The sequence below is a fragment of the Canis lupus genome, chromosome 12 (genome assembly GCF_048164855.1).
Source record: "Canis lupus baileyi chromosome 12, mCanLup2.hap1, whole genome shotgun sequence".
Lineage (NCBI taxonomy): Eukaryota > Metazoa > Chordata > Mammalia > Carnivora > Canidae > Canis > Canis lupus.
The window spans coordinates 40,855,228-40,871,340 of NC_132849.1; the positions used below are offsets into that span (position 1 = coordinate 40,855,228).

The 16,113-nt window shown below is 42.7% G+C and overlaps 1 long non-coding RNA gene across 5 annotated transcripts in view; it reads left to right on the forward strand.

Moving 5' to 3' along the window:
* Positions 1-225: 225 nt before the first annotated feature.
* Positions 226-16,113, forward strand: part of LOC140601566 (uncharacterized) — a 45,370-nt gene continuing 29,482 nt past the window's right edge. For 4 of the 5 annotated variants that reach the window (XR_012004573.1, XR_012004575.1, XR_012004576.1 and 1 more), the window contains exons 1-2: positions 226-357; positions 11,854-11,953. This is a non-coding gene — a long non-coding RNA (uncharacterized lncRNA). Of the gene's footprint in view, positions 358-11,283; positions 11,389-11,853; positions 11,954-16,113 lie in introns of those variants that run through there. The other variant, XR_012004574.1, reaches the window with a different exon arrangement.

The window sequence follows — 16,113 nt, forward strand, 5'->3', positions numbered from 1 at the left end:
TGGCCGTGGAGCTGTTGGGACGAGATGCTTAGCAGATAGAAGTCGCTTTCCCTTCCCTTCTTTTTCTTCTGTTTGCCTTTATCTAATTTAGCTTATGAATTTGTTCCAGCTAAATGGCTCTGGGGAGATGAAAATGTGAATGTCAATCAACCCAGAAAGAAAGTGCTAGTACACTGCGACCCACGGCGAACCATTACTCCTCAAAAGCACGGCGAGTAGGCAGTTCTGGCCGGCAGCCACGTTTTGGCACTGAATCATGTCCTGTTTTGCATTGTGCTCTAATTGTTTCAAGTCATTTCCCCTCTCTCGGAGTCAATTTCCTAGCCGGTTGAAGCCTGAGCATGAATAAGATCCTTGGTAAGTGCTATCTAGTTCCTCTCATTCCCTCTCTACCCATAGACCCATAGACCTCTCCTTGCAGAGAAAAACCCAGAAAATAGTAATGGTGACCGACAGCTAAGCAAAGCCCTTTACTCAGAGTCAGCTCTCTGCAGCGGAAGGCTGAGGCAGTGCTCCAGGCCTCTGTCTGCGGCCCAGAACCCCAGCTAGCCTGGGCCACCCTACTACAGAGTCATGACTTGCTACCCTCAACTCAACATCCACCCCTCCCAGAGTGTCTGATGGCACAAGAGGAACCTCTGAGCTCAGGTAGCTCAAGACCAGAGTTCAGAAGGGTCCTTTTAGAATGAGGTGGTTGGCAGGTATTTGCAGCTTCTGTTGCTTTCCACAAGGTAGCTGAGATGGTCACGCTTTGTGCTCACTCTCTAGAACCACCGTTCTCAACTTTGGCTACACATTAGGACACCCCCTCCCCCCCACCCCCCCACCAGGGAACTTTTAAAATAGCAGAGATTGTAATAGTATTGGTTTGGATGGGGTCTGGGCACTGGTGTTTTTTAAAAGCTCTCCAGGTAATTCTAAATGCATTCAAGATCAAGAATCATTGATCTAGGTCAGAGACTAGAGTGTAATTATGGGGGTCTGTACCTGATTTTTTTTTTTTTTAGATTTTATTTATTTATTCATGAAAGACACAGAGAGAGAGGCAGAGACATAGGCAGAGGGACAAGGAGGCTCCTCAAGGAGAGCCCCATGTGGGACTTGATCTGAGCTATGGTCAGACACTCAACCGCTGAGCCACCCAGGCATCCCCGTATCTGATTTTCTGAATACAACTGCAGTAGCATGGTGATAAGCCCCAAGTGGCATGGCTGAAAGAGTGAATTTCCAATACTTAGCATGGTGCCTCCCAAATAATAGGTGCTCAGTAAATGTTTGTTGGACAAATAAATGGGTTAAATAACAAACAAGTTTGAGATAGTATAATGAAAAGAGTATTGGACTACTGGCCAGAAAACCATGTCTCCTGCTGTGGTATTGTGGTTTATAATAAAATATATTTTCAGTCTTTCTCCCCGCTCCTGCTACAGAGTTCCTAAAAGCCTTGGAATTTCCTAAGTGATGATAACAATCTTTTGTTATGTTAGTGAGGTGATTTTTGGAAAGCCCCTAGGTCACCTTTGGCTGGGGGCGGGTTGCCAGGGCAACAAACCACAGGGTCAGAGGGTTGGAATTTTCAATCCTGGTCTTCCCTCCTGCCCTACCTCTGGGGAGGAGAGAGGACCTGGAGATTGAGTTCTATCACCACTGGCCAATGATTTAATCAATTATGCCTGTGTAATGAAGCCTCCATAAAATCCCAAAAGGATGGGGTTTGGAGAGCTTCCAGATTGGTAAACACGTGGACGTACGTACGGGGAACGTGGAATACTTTGAAATTATGGAAGCTGAGTCCCTTCCACATACCTTGCCTTATGCTTCTCTTGAGTCTTGGCTGTTCCAGAATTACACCTACAGCGGAGTTGCTTCTCTTGTCCCTAGTCTGATCCCAGCATGACTGCTCTTCTTAGGGATCTCGAAGCCATGCTTGCTGAGCCACATCTCAGCCCTGACAGCAAGCCCTGAGGTCCTGCCTGGGTCCTCCTTGGTTGCCCTTGCTCCTGACTCCCTGATACTCAGCACAATCCTGGCCCAAAGTGGGCGCTCACAGGGTAAGCCAATGAATGTGCCCACATTTCTGGCTTAGAGTGCAGCTTTAACATATGCCTCCGTCTCTTGTTTTGTCAGCTCTCTAGCCATTCATTTGATGGCTGTGGACTTGGTTTCTTGAAAGGGGTGTGAATGTGCTGGTTCCTCAGTTTGAATGTCCGCTGCTGCCACCTGGGAGAAGCATCCGCTCTACCACCCACAGTTCTTTGGGCCCCCCACTAGCCAAGCCAGACCTTGGCCCTTCATGTGGGGGTATTTGGAATTCAGACAAAAACACATGGTGTTTGCCCAGGATCTTGCTGTTTTTATTTATGTTTTTAAATAACTTGTTTTTCTTATTATTACAAAATAACACATGTTCGTCTGAAAAAAAAATTGGAAAAAGCAGGCAAGCAAAAATTAGGAAAAGTACAAAACTTTCATAAATCTCTCAGTCTCAGAATCACTGTATAATGCTCCTAGCCATATATGCATGCACACACACGTGCACACACATGCACGCGTATTTAGAAAAATGGGGTCATCCTGTACTTACTTAGTGATTTGCAACCTGCTTTTTTCACTTAACAATGTCTTGCTGCTTTAAATTGTCGTTGTGCACTATTTAACCCCACCCCTAAGTGTCTGCTTCTGTCGTCATTAGTTGCTTATAGTTTTTTTGTTTTGTTTTTTACAAAATGAGCAACATAAGTCAGAACAACCCAAAACAACAGGCAATACGGAGGACTTTCCCAGCTAACTAATGGACTAACGGATGCCCTGGTAATCTGCTCTGACCAGCGGTGTCTACTCAGACAGAAACCTCACATCCTCCAAAACATTTGTTTCATCCAGAACTCCAGGGCTCAGGCTTTCATAGAAACAAAGAGTTTACTTAGCAGCCATAACCTTAAAATTGCTACAGTTTCTATGACACGGAAAATTCCATGGCCACAGCCAATGTCAGCAGCACAGGCAAGAAAGGAATGTAGGAATTCAAAGGAAGGGAAGAATTTGATTAAGAGCGACTACGGGTAACTGGCAAAAACTCTACGAAAATGACCAGAAGGCGCCGGCTTCCAGCATAGGCGTCCAGAAATTAGATTACAGGGGCTGGCCCTCCCTGAAGTGGGAAAGGTGGCAGGCGTGTAACATGTGTTTGCACAAAGAATGAACCTAGGCTAGATTTCAGGTTCTGGCAGACATGCAACCAGCTCACAGCATCCCTGGAAGCTCTTCCCCCTGCCTTGGGACCTGTCCCCTGCCAATCTTACAATGCTCCTCTGCCCAGTGCTTACGTGGGCACACCTCGGGTCATTACAAAAATATTAGGCAATATAGAAGAGTAACACAGGTCCAACCAAATAGCCACAACAGGGGCAGGGTAGCAGGTGACTCCCGGTGGAGAGCATGGTGGCTGGTAGGGGGGTAGGGCAAGGGGCTTACAGGGAGAGCGCTATGATTCAGGCTGAAAGAGAGGTAAGGAGGTATAACTCGCATCACACATCCAACAAGAAGAGCTGAAATTGCCATATCTTCTAGGTTCATCTTTCCCTCCCAGAGTATTACAGAAGACTCTAAACGGGGCTCCCTTCTTTCCTTGATGCCGCCCTGCACGACCCACTCACGAACATGCTGCCCAGAGTAATTTTCATAGTCTAACTCTACAATTTCTTGTTTTAAATGTGCTCTGTTCTCTTTTTTTTTCAGTCATAAAAATTTTTTCTTATGAGGACTTTAGAGATTTACTCTATTCCCTTTCAAATATGCAATTCAGTATTATAGCCACACCGTACATGGCATGTTCTCCTAATATTTATGAAAAGCAAGTAATACTTGCGCACTGTTTACAAATCCAACAGAACCAAAAGGCCCATGATGGAAAACATTAGTCACTTGCTTCAGCTCCTTTCCAGTTCCCTGCTACCCTGCCCCTGTTGTGGCTATTCTGTTGGGCCTGTATTTCTCTTCTTTATTGCCTAATATTTTTGTAATGTAGTTCTATCGATAGGCAGCATTTTCTAGTTTACCATGTGTCAAGAACCATGGATTACTTAAAGATTTATTTTTAAATTTATTTTAGAGATAGAGATTGCAAGTGCATGAGGGGGCGTGGTGGTGGGTAGAGGGAGAGAACCCCCAATCAGACTCCCTGCTGAGCATGGAGCCTAACACAGGGCTCACTCTCACGACCCTGAGATCATGACCTGAGCTGAAATCAAGAGTGGGACACTTAGCCAACTGAGCCACCCAGGAGCCAAGAACCTTGGACTATTTATTTTAAATCTTATAAAACCTTGCCAAGTAGGTACTACTATTATTCCCATTTCATAGACAAGGACACAGAATCAGAGAGGTTAAGTGACTTGCTCCAAATTCCACAACTAGTATGTGGTGGACCTAGCATCAGTTTATATTCCTTTCATAATTCTAAGCCTGGACTCTGTATTCTCCACATCTAATCACTTCCATTTAAGTTTTCTTAGGACAGAATCTCACTAAATACACCCATCCTGCCAGCTAGCTCCAGCATTTCTTAGAGGAGATAACCAATGGAAGAAAAATTCAAGAAACTGAGGAAAGATAAGCTTTAAAAGAAACTATAGATCAGCCCCTAGACCTGTATTGCTTTAGAGGGGACCTCCTTGACTTGGGGCCTGTAGTGTGGAAAGGTGGTTTCTTTTTTTTCTCTCTCTCTCTCTCTCTCTCTCTCTGTCTGTCTTTTTGGCTTTTTTTTCTCTTTCTTTTTATTTATTTATGTATTTATGTATGTATTTATCTAGAGCTTCAGACACAGCAAAAATAATACCACTAGTTTTGATTGGAGAGAACAAAAGAGAAGCTGCAGAGCAAAACTCTTCCTTGTTGACGAAGCCTGCTTGGAGCTGCGCTGTTGCTACTACCTCTGAGGTTTTTAGAACACCTAACCTTAGAGATCACTTTCCAGTGTCATTTTAATTCCATGGATCACCTCTGCACTCCAGGGTCCGTCCTGCAAGCAAGACAAGGAGGCTGAAACAGAGTAAAATGATCTCCAGAGAGTCCTGGAAACAGAAATTCCTTGTACTGAGAATGAGTTCTCTACAGAGTAGGTTTGAACATGCAAGCACAGTATTGCTCCTCAAAGTTACTGGTACACAGGAAGTGTACCGGCGCCTGAGCACACAGACTCAAGAAGGAGAGAGCACATTTGGGGGCTGCTGATATTTACCATGACTTCAATTTGATTTACAGAAGTGGAAAGTTCCAGTCTGTGTCGGAACACCCTCATGGGGACAGGAAGACAGAACTGGAAACTTGCATTCTGACATAATACAATTACTTCGCAGATACTGTCTGGTACTCTGCTCTTGAGACCCAAGAGCTGGCTTCACATTGAAAGGAGTACGTAGGAAAAGGCAGGTTGGAACCCTTGGTGATTTCAGGTGCACAAAACAAAAGCATCAAGAATGGCTTCTGAAAATCAAATTCGAGAGGAGGGTGAATGGAAAGCAAGCTATAGAATTTCTCCATCATTTCTCATCATCCCCATTGATAGGTAAATAGCCAAACTGTTCTTCCTTGGTTCATCAGACTTTGAAGTGTACAAAAACAAAACTCTAGAAATCCTATCAGAGAGAATCTGAACATGAACAGGGCACTGAGCATAAACAAAAGCAATTCTACAAGGGATAAAGATGGAAGGTGCAGATAGCATGTGCAGGAGCTCACTTCATCAGGCAGACAGTTCTGGATCGAGATAAAGAAGACAAGGTAGTTATTGCCTGGGCTTGGCCATCGAGATAAAGGCTGGTGGGGACATGGGGAAATTGCAAGTAAGATAAGGCACCTCACTGAGGGTCTCTGCAGGAAAGCAGGCAGGAGCTGAGTAAAGCAATAACCCAGTGACTCACATATCAGGGCCCAAGATGACAATGGCCTCTAAGGTTGGGTCTTCAGGGCAAGAGAAAAACTGGCACCGGCAGAGCAGGGATTGGCCCAATGGCAGGAAATAAAGGGCAGCAATAAAACCAAATGTTTCAAGGTAGGAAGAGATCACTGGTGATGAATGGCGGAAAGAGATTTGTGAGAGCAACATTTTATTACTTTTGGATGCTGACAGCCAATGTATCATACCCGAGTTTCCTGATGGTAGAGTAACAACAAAGGCAAAGCAATAATAAAGGATAAGGCAATCAAATAAAAAAAAAGATTTATTTTACATAGTCACTAGGGTTGGCAAAGGCAGCTGTAGTACGATGCAAATGAAATATAGAGACCAGGGCTACTGGAGAGAAGGGAAAAGTGTGTGAGCCAGGTTGGAAATCTAGTTACTTGAAGCAGAATGACAAAAGACAAGGGATTAGAATGGGTAATTTGGGAAAGGAACAAGAACATTTTTGAGACATTGGAAAATTGGAAGCATTCAGAGGTCTTGGTCCTTTTCCAGAAAGGAACCTTATTGTTCTTTATTGCTACATCTATAAACACATGTGGGGCTCCAAAAGCCAGGGATGGTGATGCAGAGGATCCAATGACAGCCCTGTCAAATGCCACAGAGGACCTCAGTTCCTAAGATCCCAAAGCTTCATGGTTCCTGTGCAAGGACACAAGGAACTGCTGGACCCTGGAAATTGAACATATGAGACTTCACACTCTGTGTGTATTTGATTTGAAATCTGTATAGATCTGACAGTGCTTTCTAGATTCTGACTCTCTCCTCTTCTTCATCTAGGCCATCGTTGGGCCGCTAGCTAGACACTGGACACGGCTTCCCCACACAGGCCCTGGGCCCCATGCTTCTAATCTTGCCTTCAGATTCCATTCTCAGTGGGCTCACTGGTGTCCCATCCCAGGGTCATCACTTCATTATCTCCATCACCAAGGAGTCCTTCTGAGCAACCACAAGTACAAGGCCTTACCATTTGTACTCTGAGCTAGAAGGAAAATGACTTAGGATTAGGAAAAGAATATATTTGCAAACAGATACCTCTTCCCATGTTCCACAGAAAATCAAAGACTTCCCCCTCTTACCATCATCATCATCATCATCATCATCATCCAGATATTATGTTCTTGTGGCTCAACTGGGCTAAGGGCTTTCTATTTAATGCATTGTGTTATATTTATCATCTTTATCTCACCTCTATGAAGAAAGCATGACTATCAATCCCACTGTTCAGAAGAGGAAAGTGAGGTTTAGTTTGCCCACATAAGTGCCTGGGGTCTGGCAGTTCTGGTGATCATATCAAGAACCTGTGCCGAATCCATTAGCTACATTCCAGCTCATAATCTCCTACTTGTCTGTAACATCTTCTTTATCCTAGTAAAAAAAGTAATGAATTTCCCTACAGGCTTGGGCTAGGTATATAATAGGTGCTCAATAGATGTTCAATTTAATTGAAACCAATGAGCCCTGAGTTCCTGGTACTCATGGTTGCATTATGAACCCACTGGCTCCACAGACCTTGCTTTTGAGGGTTTTAACTTGATTACTTCACTCATTAGCTCATGCTCTTCTGTCAGCCAGATAACCTTGTGTTGCATGAAGTAACACTTATCAAGCCTCAAGCCCTGGCCCACTGTGACCCAGTGAGGGGAGAAGCACAGGATACATTCTCATTACTGGCAGTTCAGTATTTTACCCAAAGTAGGAGGGCAATGCTAAGGCACAGATGCTGGGAGGCAGCCAGCTTGACTGGGTGTCTTAGCATCCTTAGTGACGGTCGTGGAAAAGCTGAGTCCAGAATGAACATCTGCCTGGGCTAGTCAGAAAGGAAACAGCTAATTAATAGCTTTTTGTCTGCATCAGATGATTCCATTTTAGCACAGTGGCTTGAACACAAGAGCCTAGGAGCCTGGATTCATCCATTTTACTTTCTTAGGTAGTGCTAGTTGGTCATTGTGCCTTCCAGCCCACGTCCCATCCTGTCTGGCTCAAGCCTTTAGAAGACGACTTCACATCTGTCTATGCTGACTCCAGGGCTGACTTATTCTTTTGTAAAGGCATGGGCATCAGACCCAGAGGCCTTTCTAAGAAGCCTACAGTTTTTGGGAGTGGGTCCCACATGGGCCTATATATACTATAGCCAAATTATTTCACTCATGATGTACCAGGCACACATCACACAGTATATAGATATAAAATGCAGGTGCGAGACGCCTGGGTGGCTCAGCCGTTTAGCGCCTGCCTTCAGCCCAGCGAATGATCCTGGAGTCCTGGGATCAAGTTCTGCATTGGGTTCCCTGCATGGAGCCTGCTTCTCTCTCTGCCTGTGTCTCTGCCTCTCTCTTTCTCTGTGTCTCTCATGAATAAATAAAAATAAAATCTTAAAAAATAATGCAGGTGCTCACTGCTCTTCAGGGACTTACCACCTAGTTCGGTGTGTGTGTGTGTGTGTGTGTGTGTAGTTGAGGATGGGGCATGGTGGATAGATTAATATACATGAAACAGCATACGATTAAGGGCTAAATTGTTTTACTCATTCAGAAATAGGAGAATTCAATTTGGGCTGAGAAGTCCTTGAAAGATGAAGGAAATTCAGGAAAGTCAAGAGAACCCTCCGGGAGGCTGAGTGTGTACAAAGGGATGGAGAGAGCAGTGAGAATCATGAGTACAAGGAAGGTTAAACTCTATGGTATATTCTGGGCAGCAAGAAGACCAGCTGCAATGGAGCCCAGGGTTAATGTTGGGGAATCTGGTTTCCTTCCTCCCAGCATCTTTCCAGAGCCCCTGAGGTATTCCTGAGCAACTCTCCCATGTGCCCTGCGCATAATTCCCTTGAGCTACTTCTGACACCTCATTACTCTTTGTACCTCATTTCTGGACAGGGATCTCTTTAAAGTTAAAGGTGAAGACTGAGGCTTCTCTGTCTTTGCACGGCATCTAAAACATGCTTAATAAATTTGTGTTGAATAAAAGAATGAATGAAGACATCCTTGGAGGTGAGCTTAAGTAAGTGGGCTGGTTCTAGAATGAAATGTGCTGTAGGTGCCTGCCTAACTGATTCAGCCTTCAGCGGATGACGTGTGGCAATGTGGGCTTACATTAATTTATTCACTCATTTATTTATTCAATAAATATTTATTGAAAGCCTTCTATGTTCCAGGCTCTGTATTGAAGATTAGGATACAACAGTGATTAACACAGGCAAAATCCAGCCCAGGTGGAACTTACCTTCTAATAGGGGAGACAAACAGACAGTTGGGTCTGGCTACATCATTTATGGGGCCCAGTAGAAATGTGGGGCCTCTCCTTCAAATAGTAAGAAAAAGGCACCACTAGAGGTACTCAAATGCATAAGTTTTTCTTTTTATTTCTGCATTCTCCCTCTCAACTCGTTATGGAATTTTTAATTTACCATTTAACAACATTCTAAGAAAAATGACCACTCAAAAATTATCAGCATGAATTTCACCATTCCTGTTTACCTTGTGCAATGCCAATTGTAATCCAAGAGCATTTAACTCGTGTGTGTAGTCATAAAATCACATAATGTGTATTTTATAGCTCACGCTTGCATATCTACTTAGTTCTTCTAGAACAGGGGAAATGTGGCATCGCACTAATTCAATTGTTTTTATTTCATTTCTTGATACATGACATTTTGCTAACATGCTCCAACCTTCAGCTTCCTAATGAGTAAGAAAGGACTCAAAAAAGAAAGAACTATGGGTTGACCTATTCGTCCCTTTGTCAACGTACGTGTGATTGCGGGGGGGAGGGGGGGGTGCGGGGCGGGGGGGGGGGGGTGTCCTGACAGTCCCCAGAGGCCACACCAGAGCTGCTTTGAATGCAGAAGTAGGCAACGGTGTTCTCACAAACACAAAAGGCCGAGGAACCCTATCATATCCTTTCCTACTTATGTTACTTCCCTGTGTTAGGGAAGTAACTATATTAGGATTGGGTTGGAATGTGCCTTTCTAGAAGTGTTGTATATTTAAAAAGAACCACAAAACCTTTGACCTTTTTTCCACTTTGTCTTTTCCATTATGCTTTCTCATAAAAGAGAGCTCTGTAAAGCTCATGACAGACTTGCAGATGTGCATCAGAAAAGCTTAGAATGAGAATACTTGCTTACTCCCGTGGCTCAGTGGTATAGGAACTGCAGAATTCTTGATTTAAAGTAATGTTTGTTTGCCTTTGTGGTGACATCTTTGGGGTGATGCTGGAGGGTGTGTGGTGATGTGTGTGGGTGGTGAGTGTGTGGTGTGTCTGTAAGGTTTAGATGGGGTGGTCGATATGTGTTTGTGTGTGTGTATGGCATTTGTGGCACATGTTTTGTGTGTCTGTGTGATTTGTATGTAGGGTTTGTGGCATGTCTGTGTATGTGGGCAATGCAAAATAAAAATCAGCTTAAGTTTTCTCAGCAAACTTTCTTTTGGGCTGCAGAGCGCATAGCTTTTGCTTTCTCCTAAAACGCCAGTCTGTTCTCATGTTCTTCTAAGTAAAATAACATGCAGCTTTTTGACATTCACAAACAAAACCCAGTGGTTTTTATCTGAGTCAAGTGCTCCCTGGGGCTTTGTTTTTTTTTCCCCTCCTCCTTCCTGTAAATCCATTTTATGCGTTGGAGTCAGAAGATGACATCTTGTTACATCATGTTAGACAGCACCATAATTTTTTCCAGCAGACCATTTCCAATCTGGCGAAGCAGACAGAGCTGAACAAAGACAGACAACCCAGCATAAATAAAGGATCAGTTCATGGCCCTGTGGGATGGACCCAGAGGAGGCTCGTCCCCAAATCCCAGGCCGACTTGCCATTTTAAGGTTTAACTCCTTAGACCGAGCTGGACAAATGATGGGGGCTCGCTGCTCTACCAGTGACACTGCGCAGCCCCTCTGCTGGAATGGGGATGCCGCGGGGGAGGGGCGCTCAGGCCCGGGAATGAGCAACGGGGGGATTGATGCTTTGCCTGAGGTCCTTTCTATACTACTCACAGGTCAGGCCTGTCTTTTGCTTGCCAGCTGCAGCTGCTATTTATAATCCCCTCCCTGTTTGCCATTCTGCCTGTGACCTGTGGTCAGCTCAAGGCCTGAATTTAAAAAGAGCTGTTCTACGCTCGAGTTCAAGTCCACCATTGTGGTTTTCCTTTAGCAGTCTCCATCTGAAACTCAAGGGTGAGGGCTCCGCAGGTGCCCTCCCCACCCCTCGGTATGCCACATGTCAGGCTGGGCGTCTGGGTTCCTTCAACCTGCCAAGCACCTATATATATCCACAGCTCATGCTATGGTCAGGACTAGTGGGGGGGGGGGGGTTGGATTGTGCGCTCTCAGGTCTTATTGGGGCCAATCTGTCAGAATGTTCTTTCTAAATGTCTCATCATTGTCAGTCTTTAGCCAGAAACTACGGACTGGCTCATGAGCTGTACTGCCTAGGTAACTAAGGCACAAAACCCTAGGATCTTATGAAATCAGAAGGTTGTAAGAATATTGGACTTAGGACAGGATGATTCAGGTTGGAGTTCCAAGCTGTGTGACTCTGGGCAAGTGGGTGAAACTCTCTGAGCTTCCCCTTCCCCCATGCAAAGAGAATGCCTGCCTCTTGTGCATGTTGTGAGGAGCAAAATGTGACCATCATGTGATGGTAGCCTGGAAACTTGCCTACTCTCATATTCTATTATTTTATTTTACTTATTTATTTTTATAGATTATTTATTTATTTATTCATGAGAGACAGAGAGAGGCAGAGACACAGGCAGAGGGAGAAGCAGGCTCCATGCATGGAGCCCAGTGTGGGATTCGTTCCTGGGACTCTGGGATCATGCCCTGAGCCAAAGGCAGATGCTCAACTGCTGAGCCACCTAGGCATCCCTCATATTTTATTATTTTAACTTCTTACAGCTCTCGAAAGAATGTGGCAAGAAATGAAGGTGGGAAAGAATCAAGACGCTCTGGAAATAACAGACTCCTAACTCTCACTCAAGTTAGCCAGCAAAGAGAGGTAAAAATTGATTTTTCTTTAATTAAAAAAAATACTCTGGATTGAAACTTAGGATGGCATTAGTATATATTATAAATTTCATATGAATAAAGATTAGTTGAACATATACTACATGCCAGTCAATAGGGTTGGCACTGGAGATCATGAGAAAAACAAATAATCATAATGGTGATTTTTATCATTAAATAGGGAAAATAGATAATGCAGAAGAAAAAAGAAACCAGCACTCAATCTCACTATATAAATATGATATGTGATCAATAAGAGTAAAAAGAGTTATGCTGTGGGTATCACTGATCATAAATTTGGAAAATGTTTTATTTAGATCAATACTTTATATTATATCATATCATAAAGGAAACTCCAGGATTTCATATAAATATGCAATAATATGTAATTTATAGGGCAAAACTACCCACAAAAATCAGCATGGAGGCTTTGCCAAACCGATGGAGAAATCGCTTTCTCAACTTTGAAGCAATAAAAATCATTGAGACACAATAAATATTTTAAGAGTTTCAAAATAATGAAAACTAGTGACTGTAATATAAAATGCCATGAGAAGGCTGAAGAAATATTTTTAGAAATCGTGGCAGAGTATATGCTTTACAAGTATGTGATGCTTTATAAATAACTCATTAAAATTTTAAAACAAAATTAGGCTTTCAATAGGTGAAGGAGAAAACAAAATGAACAATTAATTTGCAAAAGAGAAAGTATAGATTGCCTATAAGCTGAAGGAAAGAGGCTTATTTTTATAATTGAATAAGTATAGATTAAAGCAACATTGAGTCATTGATTCACATTGTTAAGTCAGGAGAAGTTAAAATAAAATGTGACATCCAATGCTGGTCAGGCTGTGAGTGACACTGGCAATTTGTACATTACTGGTGGCAGTGTGAACTGTTATAACCCGTTCGGAAAATAATGACAATGCATATCAAAGCCCATGAAAATATTCATACTCTTGAAGCGGGATATTGCTCTGGCAGTTTATCCTAAAGAAAGAAATCAGTAACAAAGAAGCTATATGATTGATTTTGTTTTAGTTTTGTGTAACAATTAAAATAGATAAATGCTCAAGAAAAAGGGCACAGAAAAGAAAAAGATGATGATCGTGAAAACTTCAGGATACTATGCAGGCATTAAAATAATGAAAATAAAAGATTGACATACAGAAATGTTTGTGATAAAATGACAAAAATGAGAATATGCAATTTAATATTGTATCAATATAATGATTTAATTCATATAGTGAATTATATATTTTAACAAAACAAGAAATAAATAGGTAGAAGTTTGAATGTATTTGTTTTAGGGCCTTAAGAGTGTGACTGTTTTTTTTTTTTTAATTAAAAAAAGTGTTTTAAGCGTTGCTATATTGATTTTTTTGATTTGGAAAAAAAAATTAAAAAGAAGGGAAAAACCTTCCCTATATGATTTGAACTTTGAGCATATTCCATTTTAGCACATGCTTCTATTTTGACCTGCTGCTTGTGGAGAGATTCCCCTACTGCCCATCCCTGCCTCTACTTTAGGGCAAACTCCAAATACCTGGCTGCCTGTTGGCTTTCTGATGCTTTTTTGGTGGTGTGTGTGTGTGTGTTGCCATTTCTCTGGCAGGAAACAGGGAAGGAAATGTTTTCTTTCAATCCCAGCGGCTCCAAGGTTCCCAGACTGCCCCTTTCTATTCTAGAGGGGCATCCCTGTTGGCCCAACAGCGTCCGCTGACACCCATGCATCTCATCTACTCCTTGTAGTGCGCTTGACTATCTTGCCATAGTGAGAGGAAAGCCCAGGCTAGCTGATTACAAGCACACTCTTGGTATTTAGAGTTAGCCTGAAACAGGTTGAATTCCAGAGGTTTACAGGAAAATACCAGAGTGAATTACATGCTTTCCATTGTTCCTCTCCCCTGCTATTGTCTAAATATTACCCCTTCTTAGGGCCAACTCCTCAGTCACTGTTCTTTTCTTTAAACTGACTCTATGTTCATTTGCAATTCAGTTCGGCAGTCTTGTAGTGCCATATGCTGCACGGCTTACAAAGATGAGTAAGACATGGTCCCTGGTCCCGGGGAGCTCGCTATCCAGTGCAAAAACACCCATTAAATAAAACCTTTTTCTTATATAATGTGCTTAGCTCTAACTCTGACATCTGGCAGCATACTCTGGGAAACATAAAGAAGGTGCTAGCCCAATATAGAAATTCAGAGATGGCACAGGTGGGTTAGGCAGACAAGCAAGGGTGAGGTGGGATCCAGGAGGGTACAGTGGGATGATGCTTGAGACGGAGGGAAGAGTGTTAGCCAAGACCAGCCAGCACAGCTGGCTGAAGGAGAACTACCTTTCAGCTTCTCGGTGCTTTTTATTTTTTTAAAGATTTTTATTCATTCATTCATTCATTCATTCATTCATGAGAGACAAACGGAGAGAGGCAGAGACATGGGCAGAGGGAGAAGGTAACTCCCTGGGGCAGCCTGACACGGGGCTCAATCCCAGGACCCCAGGATCACGACCTGAGCCAAAGGCAGATGCTCAACTACTGAGCTACCCAGGCGCCCCTTCTTGGTGCTTTTTAAATATTTTATTTATTTATTTGAGAGAGAGACAGGGGGAAAGGAGAGAGCACAAGCAAGGGGAGGGGTAGAGGGAAAGGGAGAAGTAGACTCCCCTCTGAGCAGGGAACCCAACTTAAGGACCTGGGATTGAGCAATGTTTCTTAGATATGGCAACAAAAGAAAAAAATAGATAAATAGTACTTCATCAAAATTAAAACTTTTGTGCATCAAAGGTTACTATCAAGAAGCTGTGAAGAAAACCCACAGAATAAGAGAAAATTCTTGCGAGATATATACCTAATAAGAATCTAATAAACATTTATAATTAAATATCAAAAAGACAAACAACCCAATTAAAAACGGGCAAAGGACTTGAATAGACATTTAGCCAAAGAAGATCTACAAATGGCCAAAAAGTACGTGAAAAGATTCTCAACATCATTAGTCATTAAAGAAAATGCAATTCAAAGTCACAGTGAGATACCACTTCACACCCATGAGGATGGCTATAATAAAAAACAAAAATAAAACAACAAAGGAGAATAACAAGTATTGGCAAGGACATGCAGAAATTGGAGCCCTCCTAGATTGCTGGTGGAAATGCAAAATGAAGCAGTTTCTTTGGAAAAATTTGGCAGTTCCTCAAAACGTTAAATATAGGGTTAGCACATGACCTACCAATGCCACTTATAAATGTACATACCCTGGAGAATTGAAAACATATGTCCACACAAACACATGTAAACAAATATTCACAACAGCATTGTTCAGAATAGCCAAAAGGTGGAAACAACTCAAATGTCTCTCAACTGATGAATGGCTAACTAAATGTAGTGTATCCGGGAAGCCCTGGTGGCTCAGTGGTTTAGCGCTGCCTTCAGCAAGGGGTGTGATCCTGGTGACCCAGGGTCAAGTCCCACTTGGGGCTCCCCTGCATAGAACCTGCTTCTCCCTCTGCCTGTGTCCCTGCCTCTCTCTCTCTGCCTGTCATGAATAAATAAATAAAATCTTTAAAAAAATAAAATAAAATAAATGTAGTGTATCCATACAATGACATAGTGCCAACACATGCCACAATGTGGATGAGCCTTGAAAACATTATGTTATGAAAGAAGCCAGATATAAGAGGCCACATATTGTATGATCCCACTTCTATGAAATGTCTAGAATAGGCAAATTCATAGAGGCAGAAAGTAGACTAGTGGTTCTCTAGGGTCCAGGAAGGTGACAACAGGAAATGACTATTTAGTGGGTAGAGGGTTGCTTTTTGGAATGAGAAAGCATTTGCAATTAGTGGTGATGGTCACAGGACATTGTGAATATCCTAAAAACCACTGACCTCTATACTTTTAAATGATTCAAATGAGGTTTATCTCAAAAAAAAAAAAGAATGGAAAGAATGAGGAAGGTCCCTTGCATATCACCGCACTGGATTGAAGCTAGCATTTGGGACTCCACTGTGAGTGGAGTCTGTAAGTGGTATGATTTGATTTGACAAGCACTTCTCATGCTAGGTTCTGGGAGTAGGTGGGATACAGTTATGAATAGAACATGGGCTCTGTCCTCGAGGTGCTCACCGTCTGTTGGAAGATACAGACAC